Source organism: Meles meles, chromosome 5 (assembly GCF_922984935.1).
Source record: "Meles meles chromosome 5, mMelMel3.1 paternal haplotype, whole genome shotgun sequence".
NCBI classification, from domain to species: domain Eukaryota; kingdom Metazoa; phylum Chordata; class Mammalia; order Carnivora; family Mustelidae; genus Meles; species Meles meles.
This window is the reverse complement of record NC_060070.1, coordinates 27,199,355-27,215,229: the sequence shown is the minus strand read 5'-3', so window position 1 is coordinate 27,215,229 and position 15,875 is coordinate 27,199,355.

Here is a 15,875-nt window from a genome sequence, read left to right as displayed (position 1 = left end):
TTTATGTATGTGCGTCTATAGATAGAAGCACACACCCTCCCTCACGGAATTGGACAGCCCCCAAAACTGAAAACCCCGTAGGAAGCATTTTAGATGGTTTCAAAGCTAACCCCTGGAGTGTTTTGTTTTTTTTTTTCTTGAAATACCACTCCCTTTATATTACATTAAAATAAAAACATGACTGTTACCTTTTGTGTGAACCAAAGGCTACTTCAGATCTCAGAGCTGCCAATCATATGGTACTAAAGGTTTTACGTCATCAGTTCTCCCAAGTTTGGGATTGCCTCTTTTTATCGTTATCTATAGAGTATTTTCTCCCTACCCCCAGCCCCTTTGAAGGCAGTACCTTAACTCCACATGCCTCTGACTGCCATAAGCTTTTTGAAATCTGGGATACAGAGCTCCAGAAAAGACAATGAATGTGTAATTTCCGTGCCGATATTTCCATGTTTTTAATCCATACGTTTTGATTGTGAATTAGATGCCTATTCAGAAAAATGAAGGGGGAGGGCAATGTAGAAATGTAGTGATTGATTGTTTTCAGTGGTATTTTGATACCAGCTCATTATAATCCTTTATGTGTTGTGAAGTTTTGAAGGGGTTGTGGCAACAGCAGCTTCCCTTGATGAAGTCAGTCCAAACCATCGCTTCGAGCAGGGCTCTCCTTGTTTACTACTGAAGACTTTGGAGGAAAGCTCCAGTCGTTGGTGTAGGTTTTTTTTTTTTTTTTTTGGTGGCTGTTTTTTATTCCCCCCACCCCACCCCCGCCAAGAGAGTTATCTGACTTGTTTCTAAAACAAAACAGCACAGGTAAGAATAAAATACTGGGGTTGAGAATGAAAAGTGGGTGTTTAAGTGGGTGTTCGTAATTGCCCAATACGTTGGCCCTGTGAAGGATATTGAAAAGTGCAGCATTTGGTGGCAGGCAGCTGGAGTGATGGGCCTGGGGCCGAGGTGCTGGGACTCTCCCACCAGAAGCAACAAGAATTTCGTACATTAAGATGAATTTGACAGAGGTTCCCTTCATTACTCATGCTGAAGTAACCGAAATGGTGCATTCAGGGTGGACATTCAGTAATGGAGATAGAGACACTTCTCAGGTCGGTCCTCAATTATGTGAGTCAACTGGCCTGGGACCAGTCCTCATATTGGTCCCTTTAGGTTTCAGTCATTTAAAAAAAAAAAAAAATGTTGGTGTCCTCCTGGTTCTAGATGTTATGGGTAAATTTCTGAAACATCTCCAAGAAGGTACCGATTAGTTATAATGCTTAACATTGGCAATAGAAAACATTTTGTGTGAGCCTGTTGGTGTAAGCTCAGATAATCAGAAGACAAGAGCATGAGTCAAATGAGATCCATTCTGCGGAGCAGCTTCTGCTCCTTCCCCAACTTGTCCTGCCCTGAGGGTCTTAGGCAGTTCCTGCGGTTTGAGCAAGCCCCAGTCTGGAGGAAATGCCTCCGAGGAAATGCCTGCGGCTGGGCCGCCAGCCCTTTACCTCTCAGCTTGAATTCTGGGACAGTGTTTGTGAGACTCTCCACGGTGTATTCTGGAACATCCACGTGCTGTGATGCAAAGCTTACCTTTGACGATATTGAATGTGATAAATAGCTATAGAGAAGTACTTCCTTGCCTTATGTGAGGATTGTAAGCTTATTTAAATTATGTAGACAAATCAAAGTGGCATTGCTTAATTTTTAGCAGGCAAAATAAGCAGGTTTAACAGTAAAAATGCAAAACATAATAAGTCACTTTGAAAATTCAAACCAAAGTTCCTTGACCTTATAGACATAGGAAGTTATGGACTTGAGAATTGGACATTCCCTGTTTACATATAAAAAGTTCAGAGCTAAGATCTTGGTTAAAAAAAAAAAAAGAAAAGCATTTTATAACTGGACCTTATGGGTGCAATTTAAAATCATTTTAAGCATCTTACCAGACTGAACTAAGAGCACATACCAAACCTATCTTATGATTAAAAGCTGGGGTTTATTTTTTATATAAAAATATTATCACTATTACATAACATACTCAGGACAAAGAACTTTGCTCAGGGAACATACCATATAATGTTGTTGTTTCTTTCCAGAATAGTCTACAGTCCTGCTTACTCAAAACAAACCAAATAACTTAGACCTTTGTATAAGTATTATGTACTGATGTTAGTCATAACTACCTCTGAGTTTGATCACAGTTTCCAAATATCAGATATCCGTTTTCCTATTTTTATTTCCTGTGAAAAGTACGCTAAAGCAAAATTCCCAAGCTCCTTGCATATGTGAATATCACTGATGTGAGCACATGTCCATTTACATGGGTGAAATATTCTGTTTACAGCAAAAGGCTACCTCATTGTTGATGCATAGCTCACCTTTGTGCTGCTCCAGCCGTACAGGGGCTGATAATCCTCTGGTACAGAACCTTTTAATCTGTTTTGTAGATAGCAATTCACAACTCTATGTTTCTAACAAACACTTCTGAATGAGGACGCATCTCATTTAGTTAGCAAAGTCTCCAAGCATTTCTTTAAAGTTATCAGGTATTTAATTTAAAGACTTATGGGCACCCTTCCACTTAAGAAAAAAAAAAACAAAAAAAAAAAACCAACCACAGAGGCAATCTTGGAAATAGCTGCTCTGCCCAGAGGTGAAGGGCAGGAAGGGGTAGCAGGAGAAGAGGTTGGTGTATGAGTGTATTCATGCTGGGCAAAAGTATAAAGGATGCCAATCTCCATTTGTGTGTCCGTGCTGCCCTGAGGCCAAGCGTAGTTCAGAATTATTGCCCTAGGCACATAACTAACTAGCACTGGCTTGCTAAGGAGTGAACATAGAGTAAACGTGCAATGCCATTTCTGGCTACTGAGGAGAAGGGTCTGTGTGAAGCATCGGTTTACGGGGGTTACTAATGGGTTGGGCAGGAGGTGTGTGAACTATTTGCCCCTTGATCTCACCCCCATGTCAACACAAGTGTAATTCCTAAGAAAGATGCTCTACCCATCTCTTAGCCCTGGGAGCTATTCGTCACTACATGGCAGATTATAGTAGAAACCTTTTTATACTTGCATTTCTAGTATTTACTCAAAGACTTTGGATGTATTTTTACAACTAAAACATTTTAAAATATTTTTACCTGCTTATAACTTGGAAGTTTGGCGTGCAATGTAGGGGAAAAGATCAAGAAACATCATGTTATTAACATCGATCCATCTATAAACGTAGGATGTTTTAATGCCAATATTTTAAGATATTCTGGCCCAGTTTTATTTTGCACCAGTGTGGCCCCAAGTTACTGCTAGTTGTATTTAGTTTGTGAATAGAAGCCCATAAGTGTTAATAGACTTTGTAACATTCACTGTAAGATGAATTATACAGGACATGGGAAATCTCATTAAGTCTTAAAGTTAATTTAAATTAATTTATCTGTTTTCTCTAAGAAATGTTTATCATAAAATATATATGTGTATTTCCCCTTCGGTTATAAAATTTGGGAAAGTGTGTACAAGTGCAGCCGCACTGACTTTAATTTTCTAGATGTCTTAATGAGATTTATTTGTTTTAGAAAAGAACAACTCGTGAAAAGCCTCAAGTTCTGTCTTACATAGCTGTCAGCAGCCTCTTTAAGATGTGGTGGTTGTGTGATCTGTGTCATAGTTGTTCAGTTAGCGTGAGAGGTTGACCTTATCGTTCTTAAATTTTATATTTGGAACAAAGCTGCGAAGTTATGGTAAAGTACTGTACTGTGACAAACTATTACAATATTTAATACATCTGTGGCTTAACACCTGTGAGTGTTACCAGCTTGAAAATGATGGTGTTGACTACCTCTTGAATTACTTAGTATCTATCAACCACTGGCACCCACCACCAAGCTGGCTTTAATTAGTGTGTGTTGCTTTTTGGTATTAACAACTCTAACCATACTAGAGACCAAAGTGAACACTGATTTCTATATGTCTTTAATATGGTGTTTTATCTAGTGTTTTTAAATTATCCTGTGTAGTAATTAGATTACCTCATTGTCCATTTTGGCTCATGTTGTTTACAAGTGAAAATTAAAAAACACTTGAACTATATGTTTTTAAAGGACAAAAAAGGAGTAGATGTTCGGAATGGCATTTCACTCATGTATAGTCATCTTGATGGACTGGAGTACTGTTTGCCTTTCTGCAGACCATGGATTTTATATTCTCATTTCATGCCTAATGTCTTATTCTGTCAATTATGGATATTTTGAGGTTTAAAAAAAATTACTTGATTAAAAAATAAAACATATAACGTTGGCATTTATGATGAGTTTTTGAGATTTTTCATGATTTGTATGATTGTTTAAAGAAAAAAATGGATAAAAGGCCATTTAGGCAGTATCTACACCTACCTGAACATAAGTTTTAATTTACCTTCAGATATCGGTGATTAGAAATGTGGAACTTATGACAATACAGATGGTGAATACATTCAGTCTAAATCTTAATGAGGAAAGGTGAGTCCTGTCCTCATCAGGAATCATCCTGGGTTAGCTAACTTGGAGTATGCAAGCGTGGGAGTCAAGACACATACTTCATGTGGTCATGAAAAGTGGCCCAAACACAAAAATGTTCAACCCTTTTGGAAAAACCATTTTAGAATTTTCCTACAGTGTTTTCCTAGTAGTTTTAAAGTATTCAAAAAGAACAATCAAAGCCAGATTATACCAGTACCAAATATCTAAAATGTGAATATAGATTTATCGAACTATGTATACAGTATTGGCATACTACAAAAACAATTTGATAAAACTGTTGTGTTCTATAAATTGACCAGTCTGACAATTAAACTCATTTTCATTTCTGCTCTACACCTGGATGGTTCACTTTTCCTTTTCCTTTTTCTTTGGGGGTGTGTGTGTGTGTGTGTGTGGTACCATGACTCCTGCTGCTTTTTATTTTTTATTATGGTAAGAAACACATAATTTACCACCTTAACCCTTTTTAAATGTCCAATTCAGTAGTGGTAAGTATTTCATCTTGTGCAAAAGTGATTTTAGGATGTGAAGATCTCATGCTTGTGAGAGAGTGAGTGCATAAATGTTTCGTTGATAATTATTATTTAAAAGAGTATCTTTGTTATATAAGTAGCATTGTATTTTGTTATAAAGAATATGGAGAGCCTTGAAAGAAAATTAAGATAGTCATCACCTGGAAATAACCAATGACATATTTCATCAACTTCAAATATGAGAAACATTTTGAAAAATATATAATCCCATTATCTAGAAATAACCATTAATATTTTTCCTTAACTCTCTTCTAATTTATTTCCCATAAATTAATATAGATTTAAAATAATATTGGGTTTTATTGAATAGGATTGGGGACTTTTACACTTTCCCATGAACGTCATTAAACATGTCTTATCAAGAAAAATTTTTCGAAAACAAGTTTTTGATAATTGCATATGTGGTTTGAAGAAATGAGATTGAGGTGGGGGGGGAATGGGTTTGGTTTGGATGGAGAAGGAAGACACTCTGAGACAGAAGAAAGAGCATAAACAAAAAACTGGAGTCAAGACTAAGCAGTTCATGTTCAGTCAACCAGTAAAGAGATGAATTCGATGGTATAAATTATGAAAAAACTTTCTGACTGGATGGAGGTCAACCAATGTAGCCAGACACTTGAGGGGCCACCAAATTCAAAAGAAAGAAACATAGAAGTCCTAGCTTCAACAATTAGACAACAAAAAGAAATAACAGACATCCGAATTGGCAAAGAAGAAGTTAAACTCTCACTCTTTGCAGATGATATGATACTTTACATGGAAAACCCAAAAGACGCCACTCCAAAAGTGCTAGAACTCATACAGGAATTCACAAAATCAATGCACAGAAATCAGTTACATTTCTATACACCAACAGCAAGACAGAAGAAAGAGAAATTAAGGAGTCGATCCCATTTATAACTGTACCTAAAACCATAAGATACCTAGGAATATATCTAACCAGAGACAAAGAATCTGTATTCAGAAAACTATAGAATACTCATGAAAAAATTGAGGAAGACACAAAGAAATGGAAATACCGGGGCACCTGGGTGGCTCAGTGGGTTAAGTCTCTGCCTTCAGCTCAGGTCATGATCCCAGGGTCCTGGGATTGAGCCCCACATCTGGCTCTCTGCTCCACAGGGAACCTGCTTCCCCCTCTCCATCTCTGCCTGCCTCTCTGCCTACTTGTGATCACTGTCTGTCAAATGGATAAATAAAATCTTTAAAAAAAAAAAAAGAAAGAAATGGAAAAACCTTCAATGGTCATGGACTGGAAGAACAAATATTGTGAAAATGTCTTTGCTACCTAGAGCAATCTACACATTTAATGCAATACCTGTCAAAAAATACCATCAACTTTTTAAAAAGAAATGGAACAAATAATCCTAAAATTTATATGGAACCAGAAAAGACCCTGAATAGCCAGAGGTATGTTGAAAAAGAAAACCATAGCTGGCAACATCACAATTCCAGACTTCAAGCTCTATTACAAAGCTGTCATCATCAAGATATTATAGTACTGGCACAAAAACAGACACATAGATCAATGCAACAGAGCAGAGAGCCCAGAAATAGACCCTCAATTCTATGGTCAACTAATCTTTGACTAAGCAGGAAAGAAAATCCAATGGAAAAAAGACAGTCTCTTCAACAAATGATGTTGGGAAAATTGGACAGCCACATGCAGAAGAATGAAACGACCATTTCCTTACACCACACACAGACATAGACTCAAAATGGATGAAAGACCGCAATGTGAGACAGGAATGCATCAAAATCCTTGAGAACAGAGGCAGCAACCTCTTTGACCTCAGCCACAGCAACTTCTTCCTAGAAACATCACCAAAGGTAAGGTAAGCAAGGGCAAAAAGGAACTATTGGGACTTCATCAAGATCAAAAGCTTCTGTGCAGCAAAGGAAACAGTCAACAAAACCAAAACACAACTGACAGAATGGGAGAAGATATTTGCAAATGACATATCAGATAAAGGGCTAATATCCAAAATCTATAATCAACACCCAAAGAACAAGTAATCCAATCAAGAAATGGGCAGAGGACATGAACAGACATTTCTGCAAAGAAGACATCCAGATGGCCAAAAGACACATGAAAAAGTGTTCAATATGACTCGGCATCAGGGAAATACAAATCAAAACCACAATGAGATATCACCTCACACCAGTCAGAGTGGCTAAAATTAACAATCAGGAAATGACAGATGCTGGCGAGGATGTGGAGAAAGGGGAACCCTCCTACACTGTTGGTGGGAATTCAAGCTGTTGTAGCCACTCTGGAAAACAGAATGGAGTTTCCTCAAAAAGTTGAAAATAGAGCTACCCTATGACCCAGCAATCACACTACTGGGTTTACCCTAAAGATACAAATGTAGTGATCAAAAAGGGCACATGCACCTGAATGTTTATAGCAGCCATGTCCACAATAGCCAAACTGTGGAAAGGGCACGATGTCCATCAACAGAGGAATGGATAAAGAAGAAGTGGTATATAATATACAATGGAATACTATGCAGCCATCAAAAGAAATGAAATCTTGCCTTTTGCAATGATGTGGATGGAACTAGAGGGTTTTATGCTAAGCGAAATAAGTTAATCAGAGAAAGACAATTATCATATGATCTCTCTGATATGAGGAATTTGAGAGGCAGAGTGGGGGGTCATGGGGGTAGGGAAGGAAAAAATGGAACAAGATGGGATCAAGATGGAGACAAATCCTAAGAGACTCTCAATCTCATGAAACAAACTGAGGGTGGCTGGAGGGTGGGGATGGTAGGGGATAGGGTGGCTGGGTGATGGACATTGGGGAGGGTACGTGCTACAGTGAGTGCTGTGAAATGTGTAAGCCTGATGATTCACAGACTTTCACCCCTGGGGCAAATAATACTTTATATGTTAATTAAAAAAAAAAAAAAGCATAGGAGGTGAGCACCCATTTACTCCCAGCTTTTCCCTTAAGGGTACTTTCCAGTTCCCTGAGATGGCCACAGAATGATAAAACCCCAAAGGGAAGTGGCATTCTTCCTGAGCTGAGGAAACAAATTCAGAACTGCCAAAACAACAGAAAATTGAGAGACCAGTCCCAGGGAAGAGGGGTCGCAGAGAAGGTATTCCCTGAAATCTTTATCCAGATTCCTTTTAAGTCACTGACTGAAAAGACCCAGCAGAAAACTGCAGCGGAGGCGATCAGGGCCACAACTAGGAGGCAAGAGGTGGCTAGGGTGTAAAATTTAAAGAAGTGTCCATGTTCAGCGTGGTACCTTGCCCTGAGCACCTCTCTGGTCTCACCTTAGTGCAGTCTTGGGCTGGACACTAACGGAGTGAACAGTGCTTTCCTCATCATCCAGTGCTGGGGGATTGCCATTCTGGAGGACTTGAAGTAGCCATTTGAAGGGGGTGGGCACAAGCTCCCTACAGTATCATTGAGAAGCGGTGGCTTCAGGTGATCTGAACATTTATAATGTTTAGAAATACACAAACATTTTATGGCGGCGCACCCAAGTGCTGATTTGAAGAAGTGTAGTTCATTGCATTTGTCCTCTCCAGGGAGTTACACTGGGGAAAAGAATGAAGTTACAGTGCTTAAACCATAGGAAGGAGACTGAGAGTTGAATAGGGGGAATCCAGGATATTCCCACAATTAATATTTCTTTTTCTTTTTTGTAATAAAGAACAGCAGAATAATAGAAAGCCCCAGAATCCTAGGCTTTGCTTATGTGTACACAAAACGCTACATTTGTACAACCGACTCCCATTTTCACCTCTTACATAAGCTTTTTGTAAGAACCTTTATATGAAGCTTTTGCTTGGTAGGCTACTAAATAAAAAAAATTGCTTATGTTACAATCTATCATTTTGTGATAGATTCTGCTCTGGTTTTCTCATTATTTTCATGAAATTGATTTTCCTCTGAAAAAACTATGGGGTTCTCTTGTCTGCTTTACTTTCTAGAAACAACTGAAACTTAAAAGAAGAGCTTTTACTGCTACTCAAATTATTTCTGTCATCCTCAATTTAGAAATCAGCATATGTTCCTCTTTATAATCCCCTTCCCCTCCAATGCGCGCGCATGCGCGTGCGCGCACACACGCGTGCGCGCACACACGTACACACACTTTCTAAAGTGGTTTTAGGTATCTGGAAAATGGTTAATATTTCTGAGACTGCATGTTTCTTAAAAAAAAATTCAGGTCGCCTGGGTAGCTTAGTCAGTTAAGTGTCAGCCTCTGGCTCAGGTAGTCAGATCTCAGGGGCTTAGGATCCAGCTCTGAGTCAGGCTCCCTTTTCAGTGGGAGTCTGCTTCTGCCTCTCCCTCTGCCCACCGCCCCCCTCCACTTGTGTGCATGTGCACGCGCTCTCTCTCTCAAACAAATAGAATCTCTAAAAACAAAACAAAATTTCTACTTTAAAAAGTTTCCTATCTAGGATACATTTGTGTACTTTGTTTCAAAATTAATCAGTGTTTTGAAGATGCTAGCTGTTTTCTGAAGGACAAGGACCTCCATTATTTAATTTCTTTCTTTTTTTTTTAAGATTTTATTTATTTATTTGACAGACAGAGATCACAAGTAGGCAGAGAGGCAGGCAGAGAGAGGGGGGATGTAGGCTCCCTGCTGAGCAGAGAGACCAGTGGCAGGGCTCGATCTCAGGACCCTGAGATCATGACCTGAGCCGAAGGCAGAGGCTTAACCCACTGAGCCACCCAGGTGCCCCATCATTATTTGATTTCTAAACTGCTTAGGATCTGTAGCTATTTGCCTGCTCCAATTTTAATTTCTTTAAAGTACCAACTCTAACCTTGGGGGTTTTGCTTGTACCCCAAATAACATGGTTAGTTTTGCTCTTTTGTTGAGAAAACTGGACTCGTGTGTTACCGTAACAGCAATAGGGCAAAGTCAGAGTACAAGTAAAGACAACTTAAGAATCAAACCATATTTACTTTTGAATTGGTTCAAATAGATGTATTATTGATATGTGGCCCTTTGGTGCTTTTCCATGTTTTCTTCTAGAAGTGTGGCTTCACTACTCACATGTCAGATATTTCAAGTTCTATCTCTCACTTATTTCATTTAGATCATCATGTCACATACTCAGGCCATTACAGTTATCTCTACACTGGCTCTTCAAGTTCCCCTTTTTTCTTTGTGCAATTAATTTTGTACAAGTAATTTTCATTGGCTGGTCCAGATATTAGTTTAGCTAGTCCTGGGTTGAAATGGCTTTGGCCACTCACCCAAAAGAATCCTTTAAAAACAACAATAGAATCTAATCATGACCAACTTTCTTAAGGTGGAAAATTTGGAAAATACAAAGGAGGGGCTGAAATGAGAGGAGCTGTTGTTGAAGCCATCGGGAGGTGTGCCACTACCCGCTCTATTTCCCTAGGTCATTATTTTCTTTTTGTGGATAAATACTGTACAACATTTACAAACTGGTGAGATATCAGATTGCTAAGGAAAATTTAACATAGAACAGAGTGGTTGGAAGGGACCCTGGACTATCACTTGGCCCAATATTCTGTGCTCCTCTAGAATCACACTAGATTATCCCAGGTGGTTAGTCCCCAAACCTGCCAAAGATTCAACATGTTCCATTAGAACCCCATCACAATAGCTAAATGATCCAATGCAAACCCCAGTCCCACCCTAAAACAAAATAAGAAAACAAGCAATAACAAGCTGCGGACTGAGATCTAATTATTTAAGAGATCTCATTTGGGAGTGTCATATTAACAACCTCTAGTGCTTCTTTTTAATTAAAAATCATTTTTTTAAAAACACTTTTTTTTTCTTTAAGATTTTATTTATTTATTTGACAGAGAGAGACACAGCAAGAGAAGGAACACAAGCAGGGGGTGTGGGAGAGGGAGAAGCAGGCTTCCTGCTGAGCGGAGAGCCCAAGAGGACCCTGGGATCATGACCTGAGCTGAAAGCAGACGCTTAATGACTGAGCCACCCAGGTGCCCCTAAATGTCATTTTTTTTAAAGATTTTTTTTTTTTTATTCATTTGACAGATCACAGGTAGGTAGAGAGGCAGCCAGAGAGAGAGAAAGGGAAGCAGGCTCCCTGCTGAGCAGAGAGCCCAATGTGGGGCTCGATCCCAGGACCCTGGGATCATGACCTGAGCCAAAGGCAGAGGCTTTAACCCACTGAGCCATCCAGGTGCCCCTAAATATCATTTCTTAATGGAGCAGTCTAACTAAAATTTTCTCTAGGGCTATGTAAAAGGTAACCTACATAACATAACACAACATAATATAAACATCATGTCCTAATGTAGTGCATTGTATAATGGATCGCTGGAAGTGTAAAAATTTCTAATGGTTAGGATGAATGTCTGACTTTAAGGAACTGTAGAACTAGTTTAATAATTATGATTGAAGACCAAGCATTGACGCATGTCAGTTACTGCGTGATACCACCAGAGGGCATTCTTCACTCACTTTCTGAAACCGTTTTAACCTTGCCTCCTAGCTACTACTGGATTTCTCAATATTTCATACGATTGATAAATTTGCCCAGGAAAATTCCTCCCAGGAAAAATATGTAATTGTGAGTGATAAATTTATGGGCTCTTATGCAGAAGACACAGGCTGTCAATGTAGAGTTCATGACGCTGAAAAGGCACTGATAAGGTAACTTGTCTAGGAGAAAGTATTTTAAATTATTTTATTTTCTTAAAGATTTTATTTATTTATTTGACAGAGAAAGAAACAGTGAGAGAGGGAACACAAGCAGGGGAAGTGGGAGAGGGAGAAGCAGGCCTCCTACTGAGCAGGGAGCCTGATGCAGGGCTCAATCCCAGGACCCTGGTATCATGACCTGAGCCAAAGGGAGAGGCTTAACCACTGAGCCACCCAAGTGCCCTATAGGACAAAGTATTTTACCTAAGCATTTCTAGGACCTCTTGTCATAAGAAACTTCCAACCTATAAACACCTATACTGCATTAAATATACACACAGCATTACTAACCCATAAGTTCTTCATCCACCTTTCAAGCTGTAAGACATACAAGACTTCTAGAATTTTTAGTTGGGATTTTATTCTTTAAAATCTGGATGTTGTTATTCTCAGACATCTTTTAAAAGATCTGTTTTCCCGGGGCGCCTGGGTGGCTCAGTGGTTTAAGCCGCTGCCTTCGGCTCAGGTCATGATCTCAGGGTCCTGGGATCGAGTCCCGCGTCGGGCTCTCTGCTCGGCAGGGAGCCTGCTTCCCTCTCACTCTCTCTGCCTGCCTCTCTGCCTACTTGTGATCTCTCTCTGTCAAATAAATAAATAAAATCTTTAAAAAAAAAAGATCTGTTTTCTCATTATCTGAGAAGAAATTTTTCTTGTTAAAATGTTCACAGGATCGTACACTCAGGTGTTCCAGGTTTTAGATTTGACTAGATGCACCTGGAAGCAAGGACAAATGAGATACTAGGTCCAAGAGAGTTTCTGGATATGATTTAGTCAAGAGATATTTCTTTCACCTTAAGCCCCCGTGTATGTGTCACTGGTTAATACAGTAATAGGTCTCATTTTTATAGTGTTTTCTAGTTTCCACAGTGCTCTAAGTTGGGTTTTCATGAAGTCCTTTAAAGGTAAAGATGGCAGATATTAATACTCCTATATTACAAAAGAATTACAATTGGACTCAGGGAGAAGACATCAACTGCTCAGGTCACATAATGAGTCTTGGAGCTAGAAGAGACACCTCAGAAGTCAAAGCCAAAGCATTCTCTCATTCTAGGCACCAGAAGCAGGCAGTAAGCTTCTGACTCTGGTATTCCGAAGGAAGCTACAGGGAGACAAAGAAGGTGACTTAGGGAGTTTAAAGATTTAAAATCACACATCAGGGGCACCAGGGTGGCTCAGTGGGTTAAGCCTCTGCCTTCGGCTCAGGTCATGATCTCAGGGTCCTGGGATCGAGTCCCACATCTGGCTCTCTGCTCAGCAGGGAGCCTGGTTCCCCTCTCTCTCTGCCTGCCTCTCTGCCTAATTGTGATCTGTCAAATAAATAAATAAATAAAATCTTTAAAAAAAAATAAAATCACACATCAACAGTAGTCAAAAAGATAAACCTACAGTTAGAAAATAAAGAAGTCCTGGGGTTGTAATGTACAGCACGGTGACTACAGTTAGTGATACATGTTGTGTATTTCTAAGTTGCTAAGAGGGTCAATCTTAAAAGGTCTCATCACAAGAAAGAAAATTTTTAACTCTGTGGTTGCCTTTGGTCATTAGACTGAACTGTGGGGATTGTTTTGCTGTATGTACACATATGGAATCATTATGTTCTACACCTGAAACTAAATATAATGCTCTATGTCAATTGTATTTCAATAAAAAAGAATAAATATGTTAAAATAAATGTTGACATACACGGGGGGGAAAAAAAAAGATCACCCCCAACCCCCAGACGGCCTCCATTCACTTTGGTCTGAGCTTCTCCATCAATGCCGCCCACTTCTACTGTTTGCCCCTCAAACCCCACACTGGCACCATTGCTGCTCCTTTATGGCTCCTAGAGCAGGAGGCAAGACCAGGAAAGCATTTGCCTGCAAAATCTGGACCAGCGCACAGCTGTACCCAAATCACCTGTGATGCCCAGGCCTTCCTTCCTCCAGACCAGGGCTTCTCCCATTTCCTACTTGTGGAATCACCTGCAGAGCTTGTGGGACTCCTGACACCTGGATGAATGACATCAGAATTTCTGAAGCCAATGTGCCGCAGGTGAAGTACCCCTGTTCTAGGTACATTGAGTCAGGATCTAGCAGTTCTTACAGTATTTATACTGGTGCCCTAAGGGATTTCTTTTTTTTTTTTTTTAATTAAAAGCTTGAAAACTATTGGCCTACAGCCAAAAGAAAAAAGTTGTTTTTGACTGAAAGCCATTGGGCAGTGAATGAGAATACTTGGACTTTAGTTTTTCTTGGGCTCAATTTTCCCAGCCACAGTCTCCTTGTCTGTTAATCAGGGAGCTGGGCTAGTTAAGGGGACCCAAAATGTGGTCATGTTAATGGCAGGGTCAACACCGTCGAGGAACTTATTAGAAATGAAACCTTCTGGATCCTTCCCTAGATAACGCTAAACTGAACACTGCTGGTGGGACCCAGCAAGCTGGGTTTTAAGAAGACTCCTAGTGATCCTGATACCTGTTCAAGTTTGAGAACTCATTGAGATTTACATACTTTATCTGCTCTGAAACTCTACAGTTCTGTCCCTTTTGGAGGAAAACGTCAGACATCGCCATTTGAGAAGGGTTAAGAAGCGGTTTTTCAGCAAGCTCTCTGCTTTGATAAGAACTTTCAAGAACCCCTTTCAGTGGTAGAAAAGGAAACATTGTGTGCTTGCTGATGGAAGGACCCAACACAGCCCTGGTATTGATAATACTCTCATGACTTCAAACCAGCATGGCATTGATGAAGGATAGGGCAAGGATGCGACTGCCCTTGGTAGGTAGGACAGCCAGAGGTGGGGCAGCTGCTGGGAGTTTGCCTACCCCCCTAAATCATCCTCAACCAGGAAAAAAAAGTCCTGAATCAAATGGATAATGAAGGACACGTAAAACAAGGAGATACTATGTCAGCTTTTAAAAAGGGCACACACTTGGAATTACGGACAACAGAGATCGAAGAGTCTTCTCCTGGTGTAACCTCATTTTCCAGAGAAAACTGAGAGCCAAATAGGTAATGTGACCTTCCTGACATCTTGGCACTCAAACTGTCTTTAGGAATCAAACTGCATCAGGAATAAACGCTCTTCCTTCTCCCACACTCTGTGGAGTCAAGATAAACTTTTCGCCATCCTTCCTATTGTCAGAACTTACCCATAATGTCTTGCGTGCATATCCATCCCACCTGCCCACAATTCGGTCATCACCATGGAGAGGTAAGCAAGGTTGTTAGTTCAAATAATTTGTTAAATATTGACTGGCACTTTGGGTTCTTAGAGAAGAACCTCGTGGAAAGCATTATTTAGCCTAGAGCTATTGTTTTCTACCCACTGGCCAACAGAGAGGTGCCTACAGCCCTCTTCCCCTGCCTACCGCTTTCTCGGGCCACTTGCTGAAGTCAGGATGGGCTCTTCTCTCTGCCCCAGTCAAATGTATCCAAGGACATGGAGCGCAGGGCTCCTGGGGACTTCAGTCATTTCTGCTATAAGCAGAAGGGGTCATGGTAACAGTTCCCTGCTCTGCCTGTCCCTCAGGTCCTGCTGGCACTGGCCCCCTGGCTCTTTACAAGAACTGTGGTTGCCAAGATTCCAGAAGCTTGAAGGATTGAACTTGAAAACCAAAGGAAAAAAAGGGAAAAGGGATGAGAACCTTTACAGAGTACCAACTATGTGTTAGGAAGGGTTCTAATGGACGCACGATGACACAGTAGCTCTAAAAGGCTTAATCTTGCCTAAGGTCCCATAGTCAGAGACAGTGTTCGGAGCTGCATCTGTCTGACCTCAAATCCATGTCCAAGGAGAAGGGCAGGACTCAGGCCAGTGCTTTTAAGTTGCCTTGAGCTAAAAGGGAGGTTGAGGTGAACAACAGAGATAAGAAATCTGTTTGAAACGTAACATGTAACTAAACCCACATTTTCACATAAAGGATAGATGAATTTGAAGGTCAATATCAAGATTTTTTAAAAGGATTTTATTCATTTATTTGACAAAGAGAGAGAGAGAGCAAGAAGAAGGCACAAGGTGGGGGAAGCATCAGGGGGAGCGGGAGAAGCAGGCTCCAACCCCACCCCCAGCAGGGAGCCTGATGCGGGGCTCGATCTCGGGAGCCTGATGTGGGGCTCGATTTCAGGACCCTAGGATCATGACTTGAGCTGAAGGCAGACACTTAACAACTGAGCCACCCAGGCA